Source organism: Euprymna scolopes, chromosome 16 (assembly GCF_053919585.1).
Source record: "Euprymna scolopes isolate OS-2025 chromosome 16, ASM5391958v1, whole genome shotgun sequence".
In the NCBI taxonomy this organism is placed as follows: domain Eukaryota; kingdom Metazoa; phylum Mollusca; class Cephalopoda; order Sepiida; family Sepiolidae; genus Euprymna; species Euprymna scolopes.
In genome coordinates, this window is record NC_136497.1 from 8,904,844 (window position 1) to 8,915,874 (window position 11,031).

Consider the following 11,031-nt stretch of genomic DNA (forward strand, 5'->3'; position numbering starts at 1 on the left):
GTAGAAGAAGAACCCACACAGGCCGATTTCACTTCCACCTTCTGCAGGACCTCTGGGGAAAGTGAAATAAAAACTATAAAACCCATCCATCGTCTTGGAGTGATAAATCTTCGTCAAACAGGTATTAAGTCTCCCTCCAGGATGAGAAATTTCCAGATGGTCCAACATCGAAGAAGCAGAGGTAGGTTCTGAAAATACATGTCACACACACGATTCCCTTTATGATAATCAAACACACAACCATTTATATTAGAGACAGTCATACGCACACGGAATCCTTTTATGTTATACACCAAAACGTAAATGGTGCTCCTCAATGATAACCCTAGTGAGAATTCAATGATAACCAATATATAACAAAGATATCTCCATGATATGTCCCGTTCTCTCAAACAAATACAACGCCGTATTCATTGCTGCAAAGAGCGACACCAGAAATGCAAACAAACACAACATTTTGTGTTCGTTTGCATTTCTGATGTCGCTCGTTAAACAGTGTTTTACTTTTACACAGGATAGAACGCTCTCATCGCTCTTGGGAATTATACAGTAGTTCGTCTGCAACAAAAAAACAGAAAATCGTTTTTTATCAAAGGGAAATGGAACCACGTCATCTTTTCTAGCATTTTAAACACCGGGCCGGAAATTAAATAAAAAAGTACATTTTTATTGCTTACTTGCACACATGTTTTTCTATACGCTTGCTCGAGCTGACAACCATATGCCATTTGTGTTCGTTGAAAACACGTAACCGTCTCTCGTCATCACGTTCAACGTTCTATTCTTATAAAAGTTCTTATTATATTTAAATGTTCTGTATCAGAGCGCTATGAGCATGCATAAAATACCCGCAGACGACTGGGTGGCAAGGGATTGTATTAGCAACAGGAGCAGCGTTTAAGTGCGCATACAATTAGGCAAGTGTACTAGGTAATAAAAAGAAAAAAAGATACTACCTGATAGCAAAAAAAAAAAATGTTCGACGCCGAAGGAGACAGGTGTTTTAAGTTAAAGCGGAAATGGACTGTCTGTGGCCAACGTGTCTACGGAAGAAAGAGAAATGTTCACGTAAAATAGACATGTGGCAGCGAGAGATATTTAAGCTGGTGGCAACACGGGTAGAAAAATAGTAAAATACGACTAATGTTTAAAAAGCGTTTCTTACTGTTTGTTGTTATAGGTAAGATTTTCGTCTAATCATGTTTGCACAAAGTTGCCATGAATGAGGTTATACATTTTCTTTTAAAAATAATTATTTTTTTGTTAAATAACAATTATTTAAAATAGTATTTGTTATCGAGGCCGTTTTGCTAGCTGTCCAAATGCTCGTTTTAGAATCTAAATGAATCCAATACACACAGTTTCATGAGATAAAAGCACTAAAAACCGAATGACTTTCAGATACACAATTTTTTTATCATTCGTTAGAAAACCATCTAGTCAGTAAATCATTTAATCACCTGCAATCACTGCATCAACTCGCTCTCGAATTTACTATAATACCAATAATTTATTTTTCAAGGGATCATATATATATTAAGGGGAGTAGAACAACAATCTAAAGAGCAGAGTATATTTTAATGTATTAGTAAATTCATTAATGAAATCAAAATAAAAGAAAACGGTGCTTGTTGTAATGTAGATATATAATAAGCTCGAAAGGCATATATATATCCTAGAGCTATTTTAATATTCAGTAAGATGATTGATAATTTATAATTCAAATTAAAAATTAAATATCGGTTTCATAAAGAAGAACAAACAAAATCAATAAATTGTACGATCGTTGGGTAGAGTTTTCAAAAGTAAAAAAGTTGAACTTTGACCCCATTAACAGTATCATTTCTGGCCGAAAACCAATGTACAATAGTTTGCCCAAATTTGAATACACCTTATGTCAAATCTCGAATCTGTAGACTGAAAATTGAGAGAGTAGTATGATAGGGAAATGTACACACACACATACAATTTCACGCTTTCCATTTAGATGTAATCCTGAAAAATTGCTATTAAGTGCTTATAACTGCAAACAAATCATTTGCCCTTTAGTCGGGTAAGCTATATATAACATTACGCTTACTGTTAGTTTTGCACTTGGATACAACTAAAAATTTATAGTGCAAAGTCACTGAATTTCTAATCTTTCGTATCAGTATAGCGATAGCGCAGTCGAAAGCAGCACTAGAGTGATGACTAATTATTAAGGTTGGAGAGATAAACATTCTGATTTTGATTCTATCGGCATAAACTTTAGAAATAATGTTATATCTTTGTAGTAATCAATACAGAATTGGCTCTATAATAATACATAAGAAATCTACATGAATTTAATACATTATCTACGCATATGTAAATACCGGACAACATCAACTGGTCTGCTAGTATATATATATATATATATATATATATATATATATATATATATATAAAAAGTAAACGTGTCTGTGTATCTGTGTGTCTGTGTATATTTCCTTACGCAATAACCCTACCATTTTTTTGGTCTACAGACTCGAAATTTTATATACAGGGTACTGAGATTAGGGAAAATCGATATGATCAGTTTTTGGCCAGACATAAATTTTTCGATTAAGGGGTCACAGTTCAACGATTTGACCTTTGAGAACTCTACCAAACTCCTCCGACAATTATGGGTATACGCACTTGAAATTTTAGATATAGGTTTCTTGGACTTGGATCTAACTTCATAACTTGATTTGAGCCCAAACCATTAAATTTTAAGGAGCCATAATAGGAGTAAAATTTAAAAAAAAAAAGTTGACCTCTGCGGTCTCTTCCAAATTACTCAGACAATTTCTGGTCTAAATATTTGAAATTTTACTTAAAGTGTATTCAGAGATAGGGCAAGCTTTTTCATCAGTTTGGGTGTAAAATTTTTAGTTGCCAATATATAAATGTATGTATGTATGCCTGTCTGCATGTCTGCCTTAAACTTTCAATAGATGCGACGGATTTTAAAAACAGCAGTATCGTTTTAAAGCCCGACCTTTCATATATATATATATGTATATATATATTACTACCGTTGGTCTTTTATTGTTTTTTGTGCTTTTCTAACTATTTCTAACTGCATTATTCACTGTACTTTTATTTTCTAACTTTTACATAGTTTCTGTCTATATTCCTATCATTCCACACTTTATATTTTCGTTTACACGCCATAACCCATTTAAATGCAAACAGTGTGAAATATTTCGAAAAATAACGCATCTATAAGCACAGTAAAAACTTAACCTTTCTTCACAACTCAAAGCTGTTTTTCTTTCAAGAGATTACACAGGTTAATGCCAAGTTAGTCTAGCTGCAAATAGGAGATGATGTCAGAAATAGAAAACGCTAAACTCCTCTTCATGTAGCATTCCTGTCTTCTTTATTCGCAGCTTGTGCTTTTCAGCTGAGTTCTGCGAATAATTACTTATGAGCTACGTATTATATGTTATGCTTGTCAGAAAATGGCAAATAGGAGATTTGAATGGTTCGTTTGTTTTTCTTTTAGGTTACGTAGCAATTCTATCAACTCGTTTAAATTAGATCAATTTCCTTCGAAATTTCTCACAAGAGATACTTTGTTATACGGAAAGGAACGTCCACGTGGAATTAATTTTTCTAGTTTATATACAATATTTATATTTAAGATTAATATGAGATTTTTTAGTTGCACATATTTTTCTTATTGTAGTACATATTTATTAACGTTACAACTAGTCTTATTTTAATTCTGTCATTCCCGAACTAATGTACCATAAAAAACAGAACTATAAAAATACACACATAGGATAGATAAACAGATGAATACCATGCGCACGCAACATAATTATGTGTAGTACATAACTCTGCACATGATAGTCTTAAATGTAAAATAAATATAAACAAGTGAACATGCATGCCCCCCGTGTGTGCGCAGTGAATGGGACAAAAAATTACGAAGTTCAGCAGTTACCTCTACCCATTTAGCCCTACAAGTCCCCAGGGGGTGTCAAATCTTAGTGAAATGAACAAACGGTACAGTTTTGGGCGTTAACATATGAAAATTTGAGTTCTGCAAAAAAAAAAAAAAAAAAAGAAATGAGCAAGTACATCATTTGATCCCTCCCTCTATTTAGTTCAAAAAGCCCTCAAGGCCTTAACATATTATACTTTGAATTCAACACCATACAAAACTGCTAAATAGAAATACACAGAAAATTTTGAAAAAATATAGTAAAATAGTTTTTAAAAAAATGCAGTGATTTTAGACGTAAAAGAGTATCTGAAGCGGACACAAGAGTTATTGTGTAGTATAGACAAACAATATTATATAAAAAATCAGTTAGTTACAACCTTTCAGACAGTTTTATAAAAATCCAAGGCATCCTTTTTTCTAATAAGGATAAAAGTGTCAATTTTAGCCATTTTAACTCGAAGACCCCCCCTTGTGAGTCAACCGGAGTTTTCCCGGAAAATCCGTCCTATTACTTTTTCACTCATATGAAGTTTCAAAAAATTTAAAGGCCGTGTTATTAAGAAAAGTACGGACAGACGAACGGACGAACAGACGAACGGACAAGGGTAAATTTATAGATCCACCCTCATTTTGTCGGAGGCCCAAATATTATTAGCTCTGTAACGGCATTTTTAAGGAAAGGTTCTGGGTTAGATTGCTAAAGTTCATATTTTTATTACGACTATTAATATTTTTAAGCGGCTCTTATTTTAATCAGCTACCTATCATCACATACTTTTAGGTTGACTTGAAAAATAGTTATGTTCTCTTCCAAATGTTTGGTCAGAATGTGTGGCACTTATAACACTTTGCAACGAAGATGTGTATAGTCTGTGTATATTGAAGGTATAGTAGAAAGTTATTTGTATATTATTTATTAACACATTCTTAAAAATACACTTACTAGGTTCATACTTTGAAGTTTACGGATTTAACTATAACAAAATATACATTCTTAGTTTACGTATCGTATTTTGTTTACGTTTATATATATTATATGATCTTGTCGATATGTGTGCGGAAAGTCTCTACCAAACTCTTCTCTGAATATTTGATCGACAGCATTGAATTCTTATATATATGGTATATAAGAGTTGTAGAAAATTTTCGATTTGGTTTTAGCGGGTAAAAAATTAGCGAAAGGGTTAAAACTGAAAAACAAACATTCACCTTGGCTATATCTGTGGTCGACTATATCTGTTGTTTTACTGAGCAATGCTCAAATTTAAAGTTATACGTAAAACAACGTCGTCTTTGCAGCTTTTGTGTGTATATGGATTATGATCATTATGATCCTACCCTTATGATTAAGGCTATAAAGCTATACGATTTGAGATCGATTACAGCTGATGGCACAGAAGTCATTTATATTTGCTTTTGACATCACTAATACATATGCAGGACAATATAAAACTCAGGAGAAAAAATTGCATCCATATTATAAATCTGATATAAGCATGAATTGAAATATAATATGAAAATGTAAGTCACGAAAGGCAAACGCGGGGAAAAATGCTAGTGTATTGTACGTTTATGTGCGAAAAGTACTAGCCTTACTTGTACATGTATTTTACATAATTAACATACGTAAATATTCTATTTTATTCGTATTCCCGCCCGCCTCTTCTTGTTTGTACCCCTCGGTTAAATTGGCACGCACACCCTGTTAAGTCTCTGTGCTCACGTGACATTTTTATTGATATGTTTGTACATATCAACGATTAACTCCTGATGAGTTTCTTGGACAAAACGGCCCCTTGCGTTTTGCCGGCTATTTTCTTCTAAGCAATTTGTTGCTTTTGGACCGTTAAACAGCTATTTAAACATAATAAATATACATACAAGTAGCCCCGTTGCAGCCAGGTGGCTGCATATTGTGAAAGAAAAGCGAGCAAGTACAGTGTATTTACACAACCAATATTTACGAAACAAAAATTAGCAATTACTTATTTTTCGTGGGTTCTCCTGTAGGAGATGTCTCCTTGAACTATTTTAACAAAAAGAAAATTGTATTTTCAACCAATATTAACGAAAAAAAATGAGATACATGGGTAAAAGTATTATTTTATTCAATGACCGGTGGTTTAAACTGACCACCCCGGTCGAACCAGAGAAAGTCCAATTATGTTTGTTTTTTATTTTCGTAATTAGGCGGAGAAATGGAAGTAATTGGTTTTAAAAAGAAAAAAAAAATCTTATATTTTTTGCAACCAATATAACCGAAAAAAAAATTGAGATAGATGCGTATAAGTATTATTTTATTTAATTTAATGACCGGTGGTCTAAACTGACCACCCTAATCAAATCAAATAAAAAAATGTTTAATCAGACGAAGAAAATGAAAGTAATTAGTTTTAAAAAGTAAAAAAAAAATGTATTGTATTTTTCAACCTATAAAAAAGTATGAGATACATGGGTAGAAGTATTATTTTGTCTAAACTGACCCCTTAGTAAAATCAGAGAAAGTCCTGTTTTTTTGTTTTTTTAAGAAGACGGAGGAAATGGAGGTATTTTTTTAAAAAGTATTTTTCAACCAATATTAATCGAAACCTTTTTACTTACTGTCTTTTTTTCTTGCAAATCAGAGAACGTCCTTTTTTTTGTTTTGATAAAAAAATCTTGTATTTTTTAACTAGTATTAATTGTTGACTGCTGCTGCTACTCCCGCCGATTTAATGCCTCTCACCTCCACTTTGCTTACCGAATGCTGATGCTACTCCCACCAATTTAACTCCTATCAGCACTACTATTTGCATTTATTTGAAGTATTTTGCATTTCCATACACCAAACGTGGATATAAATACCGCTAAAATATCCGCTGGGTCACAAGCTTCATTTTGGCACTGACATTGCCTGGGTAGGTTGCCTGTAGGCTGACTTAAACCGCGTCACACCCACCCACCCACAGACAGACATTACAGACATTTATAATAGGATATATATATATATATATATATATATATATATATATATATATATATATATATATGATTGCAACGTCTTGTAAGACGACTGCCACTCCCTAACGTCCATGAGCCAAAAATGACTTTTTTAGTCCTACCAGTGAATTCACACGCTGAATCACGCATGCCACTCAAGAGGGTCATTGAGAACAATTATCAGATGCTTCCAGCATTTAAAGCCTCCACACGTCACAACTTTTCCATCGCCACAGGACCATTTTCATAGACAAATGCCTGAGGGAGTATCTATACACAGATGATGTTACAGAATCTTAGCTTTGTACGACAGCTAAGTCTCTCTCTCTCGGTTCAAAATGTTGAGATCCAGCAACAAGCAAGAGCAAGAAATCCACCAACAAGTTAAACTGCAGACCAGCTTAATGCGGGTACTGTTCTCCCGCTTTATGTTTTTTTTTTAAATCAGAGAGTTGCTTCTCCTAGAAAGGTTGCCTTCCCCTCGGCTTAGAGGAGCCATCTACACCCCAACACGTACATACATACACACAAACACACACGGTGCTAGTTGGCCGTTGACCCCGAAAAAGGGTTAATTTGGCGTTTGGGCAAATTACCCCTTTTTCGGGGTCAATGGCCAACTATATACACACACAAACACATACATATATATATATATATATATATACACACATACAACGGCCAACTATACATACATATATATACATATATATACACATACATATATACATATATATATATATATATATATATATATATATATGCAGTAAGACCCGACGTTGCCCAGGATGGAATGATGATCACACTCCTATATTTTATTTCTATGGATACATGTGAAACCGCCCAGGAGGATACTTCACGTGTTTCCATGCAAGAATATAGCTCAAAATATGTTATTCTACATTGCATTCAAGAGAACCTTTCGTTTGTTTTATTAAATTATTATTTTTTAATTAAATTTTCACCCCAAACAAGGCAAGTGCCACTTTGAAGTAGGGAGCTACTATCGGGGAAATAATTTGCGGGGGCATTATGAATAGAGATGAGTAGAAAGATGTTTGTTCACATAAACCTTGAACATCTGCATATCAGTACGGTTGGAAAAGCACTATCCTGGGAGAGAGTTCCAAAGACCTGCAGTCCTGGGGAAGAAACTATCGGGGTAGCAGGTTTTCTTACACCTAGGACTCTTTACTGTAAAGGGGTGGGACTTAGTTGCGTGTCGGGTTTGTCGGGGGTAGTCACGCCGAGGAGGTACAAGTGCTTGCAGTTCGTCAAAGCATTCACCATTAAAGTACTTGTAGAACAGGCAGAGGGATGCAACATCTCGTTGATGAGACAGAGGCTGCAGTCTAGATGACATTTCCAGACCTTTCATGTTGGCCACTCTCTTTTGAACCCTGTCCAGGAGTGAAAGACAAGCATCAGATGCACCAGCCCAAATGTGACAAAAGTACTCAATACATGGGCGAATTATGGCCTTATAGAGGTACAGGATACTTTCAAGCGTAAGTAATATTCTGGCACGGTAGAGAGAGCTTACCTTCTTTGCAGCAGCCTTGGCAATCCTCTGAATGTATATATTCCAGTTTATGTTCCTGGTAAACATTAGGCCGAGGAGTTTAAAAGAAGTACTTTCAGGCAGTGTATTTCTTTGGCCATTGCTACTGGTGGTAGAAAAGGTTTCTTGTAGTTATTGAAGGAAACAAGCTTAGTCTTGGAAGCATTGAATGTAAGCATCCATTTTTGTCCCCATTCCACTACAGATTGAAGGTTATTTTCTAGTGCTTCTGCCATATGTGTTCATTTGTTTTCCCCTCATGCTTATTATAGAGGATGGTGTCATCGGCAAGTATACCCATCTCCGAAACAATTTTATCAGGAAGATAATTTATGAATATCAGGAATAATAAAGGTCCTAGGATAGACACCTGGGGCACTCCCGCATTTATATCATGTTTTGTCCAGTGAACGGTATATACGTTCAGAGACTACAGTTATGATATCTGCTGTTTAACGGGCTTGCCTGAATCCATATTGTTTGTCGGTCAGGAGTTTAGCAGCTTTCAGGGGCTGGACTAAGGTTTGATTAACTAATGACTCAATTATTTTGGCGAAAGGTTGGAGGAGGTTAATGGGACGATAATTTAGTGGGTCAGTTCTTTCACCAGAATTCTTTAAGATTGGTGCCACAGAAGCGGTTTTCCAGCAGTCGGGAAAATAAGATTCGTTAAGGCATTTATTGTAAAGTTTGGAGAGAACTGGAGCAACCTTAGCAGAGCATTTTTATTAGCACAGCAAGGATGAAATCTGGTCCACATGCTTTTGAGGTGTCTAGGTTTTTATGATGCCATGCACTTGAGAGGGGGTGATTTTCAAATCGTCTTGTGTGGCGTCTATCCGCAAAGGAAAGTCGGGGAGGGAGTCGTGTGTCGGGTCCAGTGTGGAGTTTGAGGCAAACCGACTGGCAAGTAGATTAGTCTTATCGATTGCTGTGCAAGCAACCTCATGATTGTTTGATAGTGGGGGAATCGTTAACTGCCCATGATGTACTATACTCTTGTAGATTTTCCAAAAATCACAGGTTCTTTATTTCTGTGGTTCGATGCGTTCTCTGGTGATTTTAGTGTAATCTGTCTTAGTGGTCGCTATTACTCTCTTACAATTATTTATGGCTTTTATATATTCTGTCTGTTTGAACTGAACTTATGTCGGTTAAATCTGCGGAAGGCATGCTACCTTTGAGCAATAGCAGCTGCACAAGCTGAGGTAAAACATTGGGGAGAGTGGGACTTGCTATAGAAGTCCATGTGGGTACATGTTCCTCAATTGCAGTTTGGAACCATTCAGTGGTCTCATTTGCACACTGTTCAGCTGGAAGATAAAATATACTCTCGCCATGAGTCATCTCTGATGAGATCCCTGATGGCTTCCCAGTCAGCCGTTTTGTAATACCTCGCTGTTTTGAGTAGTAGGTCTTCTGTTTTAGGGCGAGAATTTAGGCTGATTGCTACCATTATCACAGCGGTATCAGCATTGCCGTGTGGACTGTGGGCATTTGTTGTATAATCATCGGGAACTGATGTCAGGAATAGATCTAGAAATGAAACATGTTCATCTTGCTGGTCTGGGAAACGTGAATGTAACCGTCTGGGGTATAGAGAAGCTATGTGTTGTACTATCAGCTACGTCTGTGTAATTAGAGAATCCAGTTACTGTGGTTTACATTAAAGTCACCAAATATGTGTACTTGTCCGCTAGTATCGAGGGAGAGTAATATATCTATGCTGTCAGAGACTTTGTATATTAGGGTACAGTCCTGGGTTGAGGGATAGCGGTAGAGAAAATACAAGTAGCTAATAGTGGGTTGCATATTTAGTATGAAGCACATAGAGGCTGGTCGTCTGATACTAGTTTTATTTCTCTGGACAGGGGGAGGGTGTTACGAATATAGACACCAAGCCCATGCATATGTCCGTCCGAATCCTTACGGCAGAGTGGAAGAAAACCAGACATGTTAAAGTGGTTAGAGGGACTGGAGGAGTGAAGGTTAGTTTCACTTAATGCTAAGATATCCGGGGTGTTTAAAAGGAGAAATGATTCAACATCATCTAAATTAGTTCTAAGCTCGCGGATATTCGTAAATGTAAGCCTCAAGTGAGGAGGCAGGTTGGTATTCTTTAAGTTTGGTCATGGTTTAAACGTAACTTTTGCTTGGGATGTTTCATTTTGCTTAATTTAAAAGTTTTAGTAAGAGTGAGTGCGTGAGGGGTTCTGGGCAAGTAGCTGTGTAGAATATCGGACATACAACACAAGTAGACCATCAGCTGTCCTCATCCACAGGAGTGTAGCCTATGGAATTCCCACCGCGACTGAGTGCAGGGTCCTTTTCCATGCGTGACATGCCACTAAAAACATACTTGTATACAAGTGTTGATGGAGAAACCGCTCTAAGGACTACCAAAGAGTTATGGCTCCTGTACTATCAGTCGAAAACGTCAGCCAGGAAACTGTCAATATTGTACCCTCAATCCATTAGGCAAAGTCAGCCCAGTCCAACTGCACCGACATGTATGGTAGTGAAGCACAGT